Source organism: Eretmochelys imbricata, chromosome 20, assembly GCF_965152235.1.
Source record: "Eretmochelys imbricata isolate rEreImb1 chromosome 20, rEreImb1.hap1, whole genome shotgun sequence".
Lineage (NCBI taxonomy): Eukaryota > Metazoa > Chordata > Testudines > Cheloniidae > Eretmochelys > Eretmochelys imbricata.
Genome location: NC_135591.1, coordinates 1,103,852 through 1,119,660, shown reverse-complemented (window position 1 = coordinate 1,119,660; position 15,809 = coordinate 1,103,852).

Genomic DNA, 15,809 nt, shown 5'->3' with positions numbered 1-15,809 from the left:
TTGGGTCCATTTCTTCGTGCATGATTAACTGGGGGCAATTGGAAGGAAAAAACAGGGACACACCTGCAGCCCTGTGGCAAGGCCTCGGAGCAGCCCTCTTCCGAGGCTTGGGGGTGTGGGGTGACGCCTTGTCTGGGCGCTTCAGAGCAGCCCAGCGCCGCACGGAGCCATCCAGCGACCGCCCAGAACTGCACAGAGCCATTCAGTGACTGCCCAGTGCTGCACGGAGCCATCCGGTGACTGCCCAGCACCGCACGGAGCCATCCGGCAACCGCCCAGCACCTCATGGAGCCGTCTGGCAACCGCCCAGCACTGCACAGAGCCATCCAGTAACTGCCCAGCGCCGCACGGAGCCGTCCAGCGACCGCTCAGCACTGCACAGAGCCATCCAGTGACTGCCCAGCACCGCACGGAGCCATCCGGCAACCACCCAGCACCTCATGGAGCCGTCTGGCAACCGCCCAGCACTGCACAGAGCCATCCAGTAACTGCCCAGTGCTGCACGGAGCCGTCCAGCGACCGCCAACCACTGCACAGAGCCATCCAGTGACTGCTCAGCACCGCACGGAGCCATCCAGCAACCGCCCAGCACGGCACGGAGCCGTCCGGCGACCACCCAGCACTGCACAGAGCCATTCAGTGACTGCCCAGTGCTGCACGGAGCCATCCAGTGACTGCCCAGCACCGCACGGAGCCGTCCAGCAACCGCCCAGCACTGCACAGAGCCATCCAGTAACTGCCCAGTGCTGCACGGAGCCATCCAGTGACCGCCCAGCGCTGCACAGAGCCATCCAGTGACTGCCCAGTGCTGCACGGAGCCATCCAGTGACTGCCCAGCACCGCACGGAGCCGTCCAGCAACTGCCCAGCACTGCACAGAGCCATCCAGTGACTGCCCAGTGCTGCACGGAGCCATCCAGTGACTGCCCAGTGCTGCACGGAGCCATCCGGCAACTGCCCAGCACTGCACAGAGCCATCCAGTGACTGCCCAGTGCTGCACGGAGCCATCCAGTGACTGCCCAGCACCGCACGGAGCCATCCGGCAACTACCCAGCACCGCATGGAGCCATCTGGCAACCGCCCAGCACTGCACAGAGCCATCCAGTAACTGCCCAGTGCTGCACGGAGCCGTCCAGGGACCGCCAACCACTGCACAGAGCCATCCAGTGACTGCCCAGTGCTGCACGGAGCCGTCCAGCGACCGCCAACCACTGCACAGAGCCATCCAGTGACTGCCCAGTGCTGCACGGAGCCATCCAGTGACTGCTCAGCACCGCACGGAGCCATCCGGCAACCGCCCAGCACCGCACGGAGCCGTCCGGCGACCGCCCAGCACTGCACAGAGCCATCCAGTAACTGCCCAGTGCTGCACGGAGCCATCCAGTGACTGCCCAGCACCGCACGGAGCCGTCCGGCAACCGCCCAGCACTGCACGGAGCCATGCAGTAACTGCCCAGTGCTGCACGGAGCCATCTGGCAAATGGGACCAGGAGGACCAAACCTGCCCATTTCTCCATGGTACGATACACGAGGCAGAGGCACCCGGAGGCCTGAGCTTGTGAGATTTCCCGCCCCTGGTTCAGAAGGTCCAAGGAAAGGGCTGATCTGAACCCATCCCAGCCCCGCCCCCTCAGCTGGTTCAGGGCCCTCATGTCACCCCCACTTTCTCCACTAGATGGGGCCAGATGCCGCCCCCCCCAAGGCCCAATCCAGCACCACCAGGGCTCTGAGCTGGGCCCAGCCCCAGTCTGGGAGCGGGTGGCTCTGGGCACAGAGTCCCGAGCTGCGGACTGGGAATCTGGAACCCGGATCAGAACTTTCCCAGGGGCTGAGGGGCTTTGTGTCTGTCATACTGGGCCAAGCCCAGCTGGGCTTTTCTACGGGGTCGGGCTCCCCCTTCACACACCCTTCCCCCCCATCTCACTCACTGTGGGAGGTGGGGCAGGGGGTCAGTCAGTGCTGACCCCAGTGTGGTGCTTGTGGAAAACCAGGGCATTCTGATTTCCTAGCTCTCACGTTACTGGGAATGACAGCGTGATGAACGGGGATGGTGTCTCCTGGACTAAAGAGAAGAGACTTGTCCCCCCACCCCGCCCCCGTCCCCCCCGCCACATCTCCCCCCTATCCTCGCTGCACAAAGAACAGCCATTCCGGCTCCAAAGTGCTTTAAAGACATTTTTAGCAAACCCAGCCCCTCGGATTCCCGTTGGCTGCAGCCCCTTGGAGGACTCCACTCCGAGCCGGCCAGGGCCCGTCCTGCAGCAGGAAAGGTGCAGGGGTGGGAACCTCCTTCAGAATATTTTGCAAGATCCCAGAGGAAGCAAGTCAGGAAAAGGGGCTGGAGAAAACCCAGAAAAACGCTCCACAAGTTCCAGGTGCGGCCTCCAGAGACGGGACACCCCATCAGCTTCGCTCCAGGCAGAGCCACACGTTGCCTCCTGGACACCTGGATTTGGGGGGAGAGGGGGAGACCCAGTAACAAACCCCAAATAAAGGGAGCATCCGGGTGGGCAGGGTAAGACAGGCGTTCACACCCACCCGGGGAGCAATGGGGGAGCTTCTGTTGGAGGGCACCGAGCAGGGGGGCTGCTCAATCTGCCAGGGCCGGATTCTGCTCACGGGGCCTCTGGGATCACTAGACGTGCTGGGGTGAGCGAGGGCAGGAGCTGCCCCATAACGCACTGAGCACCACACAGGGTGCAAACAACTGCCTTGCAAAGCCCTGCCTCCTGGCCCCAGCACCCGCATCGCAGCTGGGCCCACGGGTAAGGGGCTTGTTTAACATCACGCAGGACATCTATGCTGACAGAACCCAGCAGCGCTGATCCCCTGCCTCGCCCCTGCTCTCACCACTAGCCCCCACTCCTCTCCCAGAGCTGGAGTCCTGGCTCCAACCTCACCCTGCTGTAACCACTAGACACCACTCCCCTCCCGCACCTGGGAGCAGAACCCAGGAGTCCTGGCTCCCAGCCCCTCCCCCCCCGCCGTTCTAACTGCTAGACACCACTCCCCTCCCGCACCTGGGATCAGAACCCAGGAGTCCTGGCTCCCAGCCCCCCTGCTCTAACCGCTCATCCCCACTTCCCTCCCGCACCTGGGAGCAGAACCCAGGAGTCCCCAGTTCCACCTACTGACGTGCTCTCTGGCTGCCCCCTGGGACCCACTGCGTGCTGCAGGAACCCCACCCGCTGCCGGGAAGGCTGCCTTGTAGCCACCACTGTTACAGAGGAAGCAAGTTCTTTGGGCTGCCAAGAGCACGCATTCCCTGTGCCTTGGTGTCCCCTCCCCCTCTCCAAGCTCCTCCACCCCCCAGCCCCCGGCCCATGGAACAAGGGCTCCGCCGAACAGACACATGGGGTCCATTCTCTGCCAAGGTAGCTGAACCTGCCCCAGGCTGAGCGTACGAGCTAAGGGCTGGATCGGTGCTAGGACAGGAGGCCTCTGAGGAAGATCTAATGATGCTGAGTCAGTCGGAGGGGCTCTGCCCTCTAAGCCTGGCAGGAACCGATGCCCTAATGCACAGTTAGGGGGCACTGGAGGTGCTGCCTTTCCCGTGAAATGTAAAGCCACGGTCCCGATCATCTGACTGGCAAAAGCCCAGAGCATTTCATTGCGCAGGGAGGTGGGACGTGAACGCTGGTGTTCTGCCAAATTCCAGTTCAGCTAATTCCATTCGGCGTCTTGAATTCCCTTTGCAGTTTCGATTGGACACAAGCTTGTCTCCTTCACTTCCTGGCCTAAAACTGGCGTCTCAAGTTGCTGTTAAACAGCTGCTGTGTCCCACCCCAGAGGTGGCAGCATGTCAGTGCAGGGCAAAGACACCCCGGTATAGCGCTATTTAACGTTGTAAAGCGCTTTGGGCGATGAATGGCTCCGTGGCAGCAGTCTGACACCTCAGGCTGCCAGCCCACTTTCCCTCACCTGCTCAAGGGGGCAGAAAAATCCTTCTGTGTGAAGCCGTTTGCAGCTCCCTGAGCTGGAGCAGAAGTCCAGCCGCAGCTGCACTTGGGATTAGGGCACCCGCAGGCTGCAGCCACCAGATGGTGCCACCCTATACCAGCACCCATGCGGGTTTGACATCGCCCGCCAGGGAGAGCAGCGAGGTCGCAAGAGCTGCTCTCAGGGAAAGGGAGTCAGGATTCCTGGGTCCTATCCCCAGCTCTGCCACCGACTCACTGGGGAGCCCTGGGCAAGTTGTCCCTCTGCACCTGTTTGCCCTCTCTAAATGGGGCGCGTGACCCGAACCTGCTCCAGAGAGGGTGTGAGGATTAGAGCCCATAGGTGCTGTAGGGCTGGGGCTGGACAGGGGTTTCTGCAGCCGGGGTTCTGGGTTACTGTGGCTGGTGAGGGCTGGGGCATTGCGAGAGGGGAAGTCACAGGCTCGGAGCGGCTAAAGCCTTTGAACACACAGTTTGAACACACGATGCCGGCTCCTCCAGCCCCGCACTGTGTGTGCTAGCCATGCGCTTGTCTCTCACCTGCGTGCAATGCACGCTGGCAGCCCGCTCCACCATATGGCCCCAGCCCCCCACCGCCAGCCGTTCTCCCCAGCCCAGGGGCCCGCTACCGAGCCGGGATAAGGCCTCACTTAGAGTCCGGTGCCCAGTGACCCTGGCCCACTTGCTGCCCCATTCTCTCTTTGCCTGGTTTAAGTTACCCCCCTCCACCCCGCTGCCCAAGGCACCCCACCCCCGATGGACCCCAGCCCCGCGGCATGCAGGCACCCGGCCTGACCCCAGACGCTCGGCGGTGCCCCGCTAGAGACACAAGGACACGCTTGCCTTGCACACGCCCCCGGGCGCACACGCAACTAGACGTGCCGCGTACACACAGCTACGTGCGCGGCACCTGCCGGGCACCCCCCGCAGCTCTTGGGCTAAGCAACCTCGAAAATCAGCCACTCGGCAGAGAACGATGGAGAGCCCCCCTCCCCCACGGAACTCGTGGAGCTCTGGCCGCACAAGGAGCAGGTGGGTTCTGTGTTAAAGCCCAGTGAAATCGGAGGGGGAGAACCGCTGAGCTGGGGGGGGTTTGCTCTCCCTGACCCCCCCCAATAGCAGTCCTCCCCCAGCCTGTCCATGTACACACACACATACACGCCTAGACCCATGCAGGTTGTCACACAGAGCCCCCACCCACTTGCACATCCCCACACCAGAGACTTGCACAAGCGGCAGGCTGGGATCTATTCCTAGCCAGTGCACTTGGCTGGGCGTGCATGGCCCTCGGCCCAGAGGCAGCTGTGCAGGGGATTAGACCGAGCTGGCTCCCTGCACCAGGCCCCAGGGGCAGGACGGAGCAGTGAGGGGCCTGGGAGAGGAATGTGCAGCTGGGGCTGGGTGGGAGTGTAGGAGACAGATGGGGTGAGAGGTGGGTGGCAGCCCCATGCTGGTGCCACCCAGCCTGACAGCCCCTCCAGGAGCCACCCCGCAGCACGATCCCCCCTGGGGCAAGTCAGCCCCCCACTGGCGTCATCCTGTTTCCGTCTCTTTCTGCTTCCCCAGAACCTCCCCGTGACGGCTCCTGCCCTGATGCGCTGGTTCCTCGGGGGGCCTCCCACCAGCCTTGCGGTTTCGTAGCTTTCCTCGCCTCCTGGCTTCCCCCGGTCTTATCTCGCCCCAGCATCCGCGGCAGCAGCAGGGCCCCGCGCCATGGCACAGCGGAACCGAGAGATGAGCAAGAGGTGAGGGGAGCCACCCCGCTCTGGCTTTCGGGCCCGGGGATACCCAGAGCCAGCGGAGACGGGCCTGTAAAATACCCTTGGGCCTTCCCACTCCAGTCCCCTCCAGCACCAACCCCAGGGGATTCTGACTGGCCACAGCTCAGAGCACTGGGAAACACCTGCCCCCAGATAAAACACCAGCTTTCCTGGGCTTGTGCCTTAGAGCGACTGGCCTGGCCAGGGTGGCTCTCCAGGGCGGGCGGGCTGCACCCATGCAGGCCAGCAAGACGCCTGTGGGTTTCTCCTCTACCAGGTCTGCGCGCTGTGAACTTCACGGGAGGAGCCCACCCTTGCTGGACACAGAACATGCGGCCCAAATCGGGGCTGAGGCTGCCCCATGCCCCAGTGCTGGGGTTGGACCCCGACAAACCCTAGAGCAGAGCCCAAGGAGCCAGTCTCAGCCTGGCTCACGGCAGGTGGCATCTGCAGCCGTGGCCGCCCATATGTTCCGCCGCTTTGCCTGCCCTCCAAGAGCGACATCTCCCCCGTGCACAGGGTCCTGGTGCATCCCTTCATCTGACATTACAGGGCCAAAGGACTAAACTCCTCAAGCCAGGGGCTGTGCTTTCCTGGGGGTCTGTACAGCGCCTGACGCTCCCAGGTGACCGTGCAAACCCAGTCAGCCCTAGAGGCAGGGCTGGGCCAGCCCGCTCTGCGCTTACATTGCACGCCATGCACACAGAGCAACACTGATCCAGGCTAGAACGGCAGGACAGAAAGGTTTGAGACAGTAAAAGCAGAAAGTTTGAGGGATAGGAGCTGCCCCTTGTGCTTACGAAGCTGCAAACTGGTGGTTGCTTGGTCTGATTAACCTTTGAGGGGTGGGAAACGCAGGCCAGCAGGGAGGAAGCCAGTTTGCAACAGGGTTTCGCTTCTTCCTCGCTTGGATTTCAATCTATCACTTTACGGAGCACCGCAGAGTCTGGCTAGGGAGAGGTTTGGCAGGAAAAGACACAAGCCATTTCCTGTCTGGAACAGGGATATTCTAGCTCTTCACTTACACATTGGGTCTTGCTGGGGTGCTTGCTAGAGCCTGCTGGCTAGTGATTGGGCCAGGGAGGGAGTCTCACTCAGTGCTCTGAGGGGGCCAGGAGCTGGGATTACAAAAAACAAAAAAACTAAAAAAGTGTACATAAACTCATGGCTCAGATTTACTTTTCTCATTAACGAGCGTTTGCACATGAGCCAGCTCTGCCAATTCAATTATCTCATCTTTCCCATTAGTCATTTCATGTCACCCTCCTACAGTGTCAGGAGACACTCAGCAGACTTAGTAATGCAGGTCTCAGGGACCCAGGTGATGAGGGATTTTAATATTCATGCCGGAGGTGCCACAAATAAACCTCCTCAGGATCATTTTGCTCAGTGCACGAGCTGCTCTTGATTCTCTCTTCTCATTTCACTGCAGTGGAGAAGCCGTAGGAGGATCTGAAATGGCCCCAGGTGCGGAAGGCTCCTGGGAGAGGATGGGTTGTTGGGATGCCGCTCTGGTGGGTCAGAGCCCACGTCCCGCTCGTCCAGTCTCTGACAAGGACCAGTGCCAGATTAGTCAGAGCAAGGTGCAAGGAATCTCCTCTGCCCTAGTGTTCGAGATTAGCTAAAAACCTAACATTTAATCACTTCCCAAACATACCTGAGCATAAACTCCAGCTGGTTGTGTGACCCCCGCTACAATGTGTTCAATGTTTCTTTGAACCTTACTCCATTCTTGACTTCTGGGACATCATGTGGCAAGGAGTTCCACAGGCTAATTACACAGTGACATGCGGGAGAGGGAGTATTTCTCTATTTTTTGTATTTGCCATCTTTTAGCTTGAAGGATTATGTCCCTTCTCTCCCCCTGATTTCCCCCAAGGATGTGAATGGAAGCAACAGGGAGGTGCTCTCACCCAGCAGACCCAGCTCAATGCTGCTGCTAACGTGACCAGCCATAAAGCACTTACTCCTAACACCGGCTAAGGCCTTGCCCCCAAAGCTGGTTTCACCCACCCAGGGCTCAGGGCACATTTGGGAGCCTGAGCTGCCACCATTAGGCTCCCGATTCACCACCACAAGAAAGCCCCAGGTCGCATGCCCCATTCTCCCTGGCCCAGGAGAGAGAATGAACCCTGCCCTAAGCAGCATGACTCAAGCTGTCCAGTGCAGCTGGAAGGTGCTCCCCTGCTGAGGACTGGAAAGCCCCTGTACTGGGGAGAAGGGCTGGTCCCTGCTGAGACCATGGGCTGATGCCCAGCACTATAGTGGCAGGCAGCTTTCTGAAGACTTACATAGTATCTCCCTGCAGGGCAGCGTCCTATCCGCCTGAGTGCAGCATAGCAATGGCCCCGTCCCCAGTGCCTCAGGCCGGGCAGAGGGTCCGCTTCCAGCCAGGCCCCTAGGCCACGGAAAGCTGGTGCTTAAGCCTACTCCTTTAGCTGTCACCAGGGAATGAGCCTGGACAGCATCATGCATCATCCTAGAAGCATCGGATACACCAACCTCTCTTCCCTCCAGCAGGAGCAGAGGCCCCGACTTGGTGCCGTAGGAGAGACATTCGTCATGGTCAGAACCCTCTAAACCACACTCCAGCTGCTTTCAACAAACTGAAAGGAAAATTAGCCAGTCTGACATTTCCAACAAGCCTTCAGCCCATAGGATTCCAAAGCATGGTGTCCAGCATCTAACTTTGCACCTACCACGGAAATACAGCCAATTCAGGGGAGGATAAGTCATATAGCTGTGGACTGCAACAGCTTAAGGCAGGGAATCTCCTATGCAAACTCTGTGACGATTTCAGAGTAACAGCCGTGTTAGTCTGTATTCGCAAAAAGAAAAGGAGTCCTTGTGGCACCTTAGAGACTAACCAATTTATTTGAGCATGAGCTTTCGTGAGCTACAGCTCACTTCATCGGATGCTTCATCTGATGAAGTGAGCTGTAGCTCACGAAAGCTCATGCTCAAATAAATTGGTTAGTCTCTAAGGTGCCACAAGGACTCCTTTTCTTTCTGTGACGATGTGACTCAGCAGGGAGGGGGGAGTGTTGACCTGGGAATGTGCCCTGGGGAGGGGAGACCTGAGAGCCTGTCACCAGGAGGGGGAGGGGGGGGGTGACACCTCTGCCCAGGAATGTGAAGACAGGCTGCAGGAGGGAGCCTGCTGGGGGGGTTTAGTTTCAGTTTGGGGCTGGGTGGAGGAACACAGGGAACCCCAGGGCTGGGGTCTAAGCTCCCTGCTCCCCCAGAAGGACTTGACTGAGGGGTCAAGGGTGTACCCACAAGCTCTGTTTTGGACTGTGTTCCTGTTGTCCAATAAACCTTCTGTTTTACTGGCTGGCTGAGAGTCTCAGTGAATCCCAGGAAGAGGGGTGCAGGGCCTGGACTCCCCCACACTCCGTGACAACTGGTGGCAGCCGTGGGATTTACTGCACCCTGTGAATGGCGCTTCCTGCAGTAAGTGCCTGGGGAACAGTAAAATGAAGGGGGATTGACGGGGACCAGGCGTGCTGAAGATTCAGAGAGAGACGGTTTCAGGAGGCGGTTAACCCCTGGGAGTGTGTGACCAGAGAGAAGGACTTTTGCAGTAACAGGGTCCCCCCGGGGATTGCAGCGAGCGGTCCCAGGGGCGGAGGAGTCTGCAGCTCGACCCTGGCAAAGAGGTGGTGACCTCAAGAAGGACTGGGACACTAAGGGCTTTTCCTGGAAACCGTGGGGAGCTGCCCGGCCTGCGAGTGGCCAGCAGGGAGATGTACGCTAAACGCCTTAAGAGTGACCTGGTGGAGCTGTGCAGGCAGAGGGGGCTGCGCATTGGGAGGTCCACCAAGGAACAGCTGATTGCCCAGTTGGAGGAGAGGGATCGCTTGGATGACCCGATCCCTGTCCCCGAGGGAAGCTGCCTGGGGGACGCAGCATGGGCCCTGGGGCCTGACCGGGCTGGGAGGGGTCAGACTGCTGCCGAGGACATCCCGAGGCCTGGGGGAAGGGTTGGGGGAAGCCCAGCAAATACCGAGGGCACCCTGACCCCAGCAGCCAGCAGGGGATCCTCCCAGTGGAGCTCCCCATCCCTGGAGCGGAGGTGGCTGGAATGGGAGAGGGAGATGAAAATGAGGGAGCTGGAGGATCATGAAAAACAACGTCAACATGAGCAGGAGGAGAAGGAGAAACAACGTCAACATGAGCAGGAGGAGAAGGAGAGGGAACGTCAGGAGAAGGAGAAACAAAGACAGCATGAACTGGAGCTGGCCAGGCTGAGGAGCAGTGGGGCCCCGGCTGTGGTGAGTGCGGGGGGACCCAAGACTGCAAGGAGCTTTGATAAGTGCTTCCTGGCCCAGCGGAAGGAGGGGGAGGACATAGATAGCTTCCTGATGGCCTTTGAGAATGCCTGCGAGATGCACAGGGTTGACCCTGCAGACAGGCTCCAGTTCCTCACCCCCTTACTGGACCCCAAAGCCGTGGAGGTGTACAGCCGGATGACAGGGCCGGAGGCAGGAGACTATGAACTGTTTAAACAGGCCCTGCTCTGTGAGTTTGGGCTGACCCCTGAGATGTACCGGAGAAGGTTCCGGAGTCAGCGTAAAACGCCTGAGGTCACCTACCTACAACTGGTCAACCGGATGCAGGGATATGCCCGCAAGTGGACAGCTGGGGCCCAAGCTAAAGAGGAGCTGCTTGACCTAATCGTACTGGAGCAACTGTATGAACAGTGCCCTTCCGACCTGAGGCTGTGGCTGGTGGACGAAAAGCTGGAGAACCCCCAGCACGCAGGGCAGCTGGCCGACGAGTTTGTGAACAGTCGGTCGGGGGGTAGCAGGGAGGAGTCCCAAAAGAACAGGCCCCCTCCCCCCCGATGCAGAGAGAGAGTCACCAGGGGGCCTCCCAGCAGGGAAATAGGAAGAACCCCCTCCCAAGGGGAACGCCTGGCGTCGGGCCCCTCCGACCCGCTCGAGGGGACCAACGTGACCTGAGCTGCAATCACTGTGGCCAGAGAGGCCACGTACGGTCCCAGTGCCCCGGGCTCAGGGACAGACTGAGCAGACCCAACCTACCCAGGGTTAACTAGGTAGAGACTCAGCTGGACGAGGGACAGACGGCCCAGGCAAGGGGGGCTACCAGTTTACCACCTGCTCAGGAGGGAAGAGTACCCCAGGCCAGCTCCGCCAGAGGGCTGGAGGCTCTGGACTCAGGGTGCTCGGTTTACAGGGTGGGCGCGGGGCTGTCCCTCCGGAGAGAGTGCCTTGTTCCCCTGGAGGTGGATGGGAGGAAGGTCAGTGGATACTGGGATACGGGCGTGGAGGTGACGCTGGCCCGGCCCGAGGTGGTGGCCCCAGATCAGGTGGTGCCCAACACCTACCTGACCCTGACAGGGGTGGGCGGGACCCCATTTAAGGTGCCCATGGCAAGGGTACACCTGAAATGGGGCACCAAGAAGGGTCCCAGGGATGTGAGGGTACACCACTATTTGCCCACTGAAGTTTTGATGGGGGGAGACCTAGAGGACTGGCCAAGCAAGCCCCAGACCGCCCTGGTTGTGACCCGTAGCCAGAGCCGGCGAGGGGCACTGCACCCTGACCTTGGGGAGGGTACCGCACCGGAGGCACAGGACTCTTCCCTGGTGGGGAGGGAGCGCCGAGGGGCACGGCTCAGAGAGGCTGAGGCCTCAGACCTGGCCACTGAGGGGGAACCGGGCCCCATCCCTTCCCCAGCCGCTGAGTTCCAGGCCGAGTTGAGGAAAGATCCCTCTTTGCGGAAGCTCAGGGACCTGGCCGACCTTGGTGTGGTACGGACCATGAGGAGAGGCTGCCAGGAGAGGTTCCTGTGGGAGAAGGGGTTCCTGTACCGAGAATGGGCTCCCCCAGGGGAAGTGGAGTCCTGTGGGATCAGGAGGCAGCTGGTGGTCCCCCAGAAGTATCGCCGCAAGCTCCTGTACCTGGCCCAAGACATCCCCCTCGCAGGGCACCAGGGAATCCGGCGCACCCGGCAGAGGTTGCTACAGAACTTTTACTGGCCTGGGGTCTTTACCACGGTCCGGCAGTATTGCCGATCCTGTGACCCCTGACAGAGGGTGGGGAAGGCCCGGAACAAGGGGAAAGCAGCTTTGAGACCTTTGCCCATCATAGAGGAGACTTTCCAGAAGGTGGCCATGGACATCATGGGGCCTCTCAGCAAGACGACCCTGTCGGGGAAGAAATACATTCTGGTGGTGGTAATTTTGCCACCCGCTACCCCGAGGCAGTGCCCTTAGCTTCCATTGAAGCAGACACCATGGCCGATGCGCTCCTGACCGTTTTCAGCCGAGTGGGGTTCCCCAAGGAAGTCTTGACAGACCAAGGGTCCAACTTCATGTCGGCCCTGCTCCGGTGCTTGTGGGAGAAATGTGGGGTCCGGCACGACTGGGCCTCAGCCTATCACCCCCAGTCCAATGGGCTGGTGGAGAGGTTTAATGGGACGCTAAAGATGATGCTGAAAACCTTTATGAACCAACACCCGCAGGATTGGGACAAGTACTTACCTCACCTGCTGTTCACGTACAGGGAGGTGCCCCAGGAGTCTACCGGATTTTCGCCTTTCGAACTGTTATATGGCAAGAGGGTGAGGGGCCCCCTGGACCTGATGAGAGACGAGTGGGAGGGGAAGGCCACTCCCGATGGAGAGTCAGTGGTGGAGTATGTCCTGATCTTCCGAGAGAGACTGGCTGAACTCATGGGCCTGGCCAGGGAGAATCTGGCCAGAGCCCAGAGGAAGCAGAAGGTCTGGTATGACCGCACGGCGCGGGCCCGTGCCTACGCCACCGGGGATCAGGTGATGGTTCTCATCCCCGTGAGAAAGAACAAACTGCAGGCCGCCTGGGAGGGCCCTTTCAAGGTCGTCAAGCAGCTCAGTGAGGTAAACTATGTGGTAGAGCTGTCGAACCGGGCACACCACCGCCGGGTGTACCATGTGAATATGATGAAGCCATATTATGCCAGGGGGAATGTGGTGTTGGCCGTGTGTGGACAGTGAGAGGAGCAGGGAGATGACCCTTTAGTAGATCTATTCCCTGGGACCAGAGCTGGTTCCCCCCTGGACACAATTCCCCTCTCGGATCAGCTAACCCCTGCCCAGCAAGCTGAGGTCAGGGGGGTGCTGCATCCGTACCGACAGCTGTTTTCCAACTGGCCTGGACGCACTAATCTGACTGTCCACCGGGTGCAGAGAGGGTCGCACCCACCGATAAGATGCTCCCCGTTCCGAGTCACAGGGAAAACTGCTCAGGACCTGGAAAGAGAGGTCCGGGACATGCTGGCTTTGGGGGTGATCCAGCCATCGGCCAGTCCTTGGGCCTCGCTGGTGGTGTTGGTCCCCAAAAAGGACGGGTTGGTCCGGTTCTGTGTGGACTATCGGAAGCTCAATGCCATCACTGTATCGGATGCCTACCCCATGCCCAGGCCTGACGAGCTCCTAGACAAGCTGGGAGGGGCTCGATACCTTACCACCATGGACCTTACAAAGGGCTACTGGCAAGTGCCGCTGGATGCAGATGCCCGGCTGAAATCGGCCTTTATCACCCCTCTGGGGCTCTATGAGTTTCTGACCCTGCCTGTCGGCCTCAAGGGAGCGCCGGCCACCTTCCAGCGCCTAGTGGACCAGCTCCTGAGGGGGATGGAGAGTTTTGCCATGGCGTATATTGATGACATCTGTGTCTTTAGCCAGACCTGGGAGGACCACGTGTCCCAGGTTAGACAAGTGCTGGACCGACTCCAGGGGGCTGGGCTGACTGTAAAAGTGGAGAAGTGCAAGGTGGGGATGGCGGAAGTATCTTACCTGGGCCATCAGGTGGGGAGCCGCCGCCTAAAGCCGGAACCAGCTAAAATGGAGATGATCAGAGACTGGCCCGCTCCCCACACCAAAAAGCAGGTCCAAGCCTTTATTGGGATGGCAGGATACTACCGAAGGTTTGTGCCCCACTTTAGCGCCATAGCCACCCCCATCACTGAGCTATGCAAGAAGGGGAAGCCAGACAAGGTGGTCTGGACCGAGCAGTGCCAGGAGGCTTTCCGGGCGCTGAAGGAGGCTCTGGTCCGTGGCCCAGTTCTGGCAAACCCAGACTTTGACAAGCCCTTTGTGGTGTTCACCGACGCCTCCGACACGGGACTGGGGGCGGTGTTAATGCAGGAGGATGAAAAGGGGGAGAGACGCCCCATCGGGTACCTGAGCAAGAAGCTGCTACCCCGGGAGCAACACTATGCGGGCATCGAGAAGGAGTGCCTGGCCATGGTGTGGGCCCTCAAGAAACTAGAGCCCTATCTCTTCGGGCGACACTTCACCGTCTACACCGACCACTCTCCCCTGACCTGGCTGCACCAGATGACAGGAGCCAATGCCAAGCTCCTGAGACGGAGCTTGCTCCTGCAGGATTACAACATGGACGTGGTCCACATGAAGGGAAGGTCCAACCTGATAGCGGATGCGCTGTCCCGGAGAGGGGGCCCCGAACTTCCCCAGGTCACTGGTCACAGTGACCCCGCTCAGTTCAGTCTGTGACGCAGCAGGGAGGGGGGAGTGTTGACCTGGGAATGTGCCCTGGGGAGGGGAGACCTGAGAGCCTGTCACCTCAGCCAGGAGGGGGAGGGGGAGGTGACACCTCTGCCCGGGAATGTGGACAGAGACTGCAGCAGGGAAACCTGCTGGGTGGGTTTAGTTTCAGTTTGGGGCTGGGGAGAGGAACACAGGGAACCCCAGGGCTGGGGTCTAAGCTCCCTGCTCCCCCAGAAGGACTTGACTGAGGGGTCAAGGGTGTACCCACAAGCTCTGTTTTGGACTGTATTCCTGTTGTCCAATAAACCTTCTGTTTTACTGGCTGGCTGAGAGTCTCAGTGAATCCCAGGAAGAGGGGTGCAGGGCCTGGACTCCCCCCACACTCTGTGACAAACTCCAAGGGGAAGTTGAGGCAGGTAGAATGTAGTTACTGAGATTTGGCCAGGACAGCAAGGACTTGGCTACGTTATTGTTACATCAGCTTGAATTTTCTTCGCAGAGAGAGTATGTTACTATAAATGTGCAATAGGGTCCAATGAGCACAAGGACCCAGGGCTTCTGCACAGGAAAGCTTCTCCAGAAGCTAAATGCATAAAGGAGGCAGAATAATAGCAAGCACATTTCCCTTCTGAGAGCCTGGAGCGGCTCCTGGTAATATACTTAGCCCCAGGCCAGCGGCATGGCTACTTCCAGTGGTTTAGAAAACAGATTAGCGGTCAGAACAAATCTGCAGCCTCGTGGCTGCCGGGCCAGAATTCAGACTCTCCTGCTCCAAAAGCACAGCCCTGTTGGCACCTAAGCTGAAGGGGAACCTCCATTAGCAGTACAGGGGCCATGATCCACACTTGAGTTTGCTTTCATCCGTTCCAGGGCAACATAAGCAATATCTACCTAGCAACCACGGCTAAACCCTTTGGAGGTGTCAGGCCAATGGCTGCAGTTTATTTGCCAAGTCCAGCATAACTTCCCACCCATTAGAGGCTGCAAATTAAATAAGGTCTCACAGGCATCACCCTCACCTGCAGGGGGAGCCAGCTCAGACTCCCACTCGCAGCCATCTGATCCCAGAAAGACCCAGTTCAGCCATGAAGGCTCTGGAGAGAACATCAGACCCCGCAATTCTCAGCTGCCCCCTGGGCAAAACCTCTCCTCTCTGTGCTAGAGGCTTTCCGCCCCAGCCCCAGCCGGCGCATGGCCGCCTTCCTTGGTTTGCACGAGGCCCCGCAGCTGTAAAAACAATGGGGCGGCCAGCGTGCGAAGATGGTTTTAACAACGAACCCCTGGGAACGGCAGGCCACGGGACGCGCTTAGCATGTGCACGGGCGGGGTGGGCACCAGAGAGAGGGGGCTTGCTGCAGCAGGTCACGTTCCCCTTTGAGAGAGGCCTGAAGGGGGTTTTGAGGGGAGGGGTAATTCCCACTCAGGCTGCTGCTCGCTTGGCTCAGGCCCCAAAGGGAGGTCGGATTGTCAAGCAGCCCCAGGCAGGGAGCCTGCAAGCCCAGCGTTCACGGGTTGCTGTCCATGAAGCTGCTCTGGCTCCAGCAGAGAAGCCAGGGGCTGCAGCATGGGGCTGGCTGCTGGCGGATTCATGCCACGC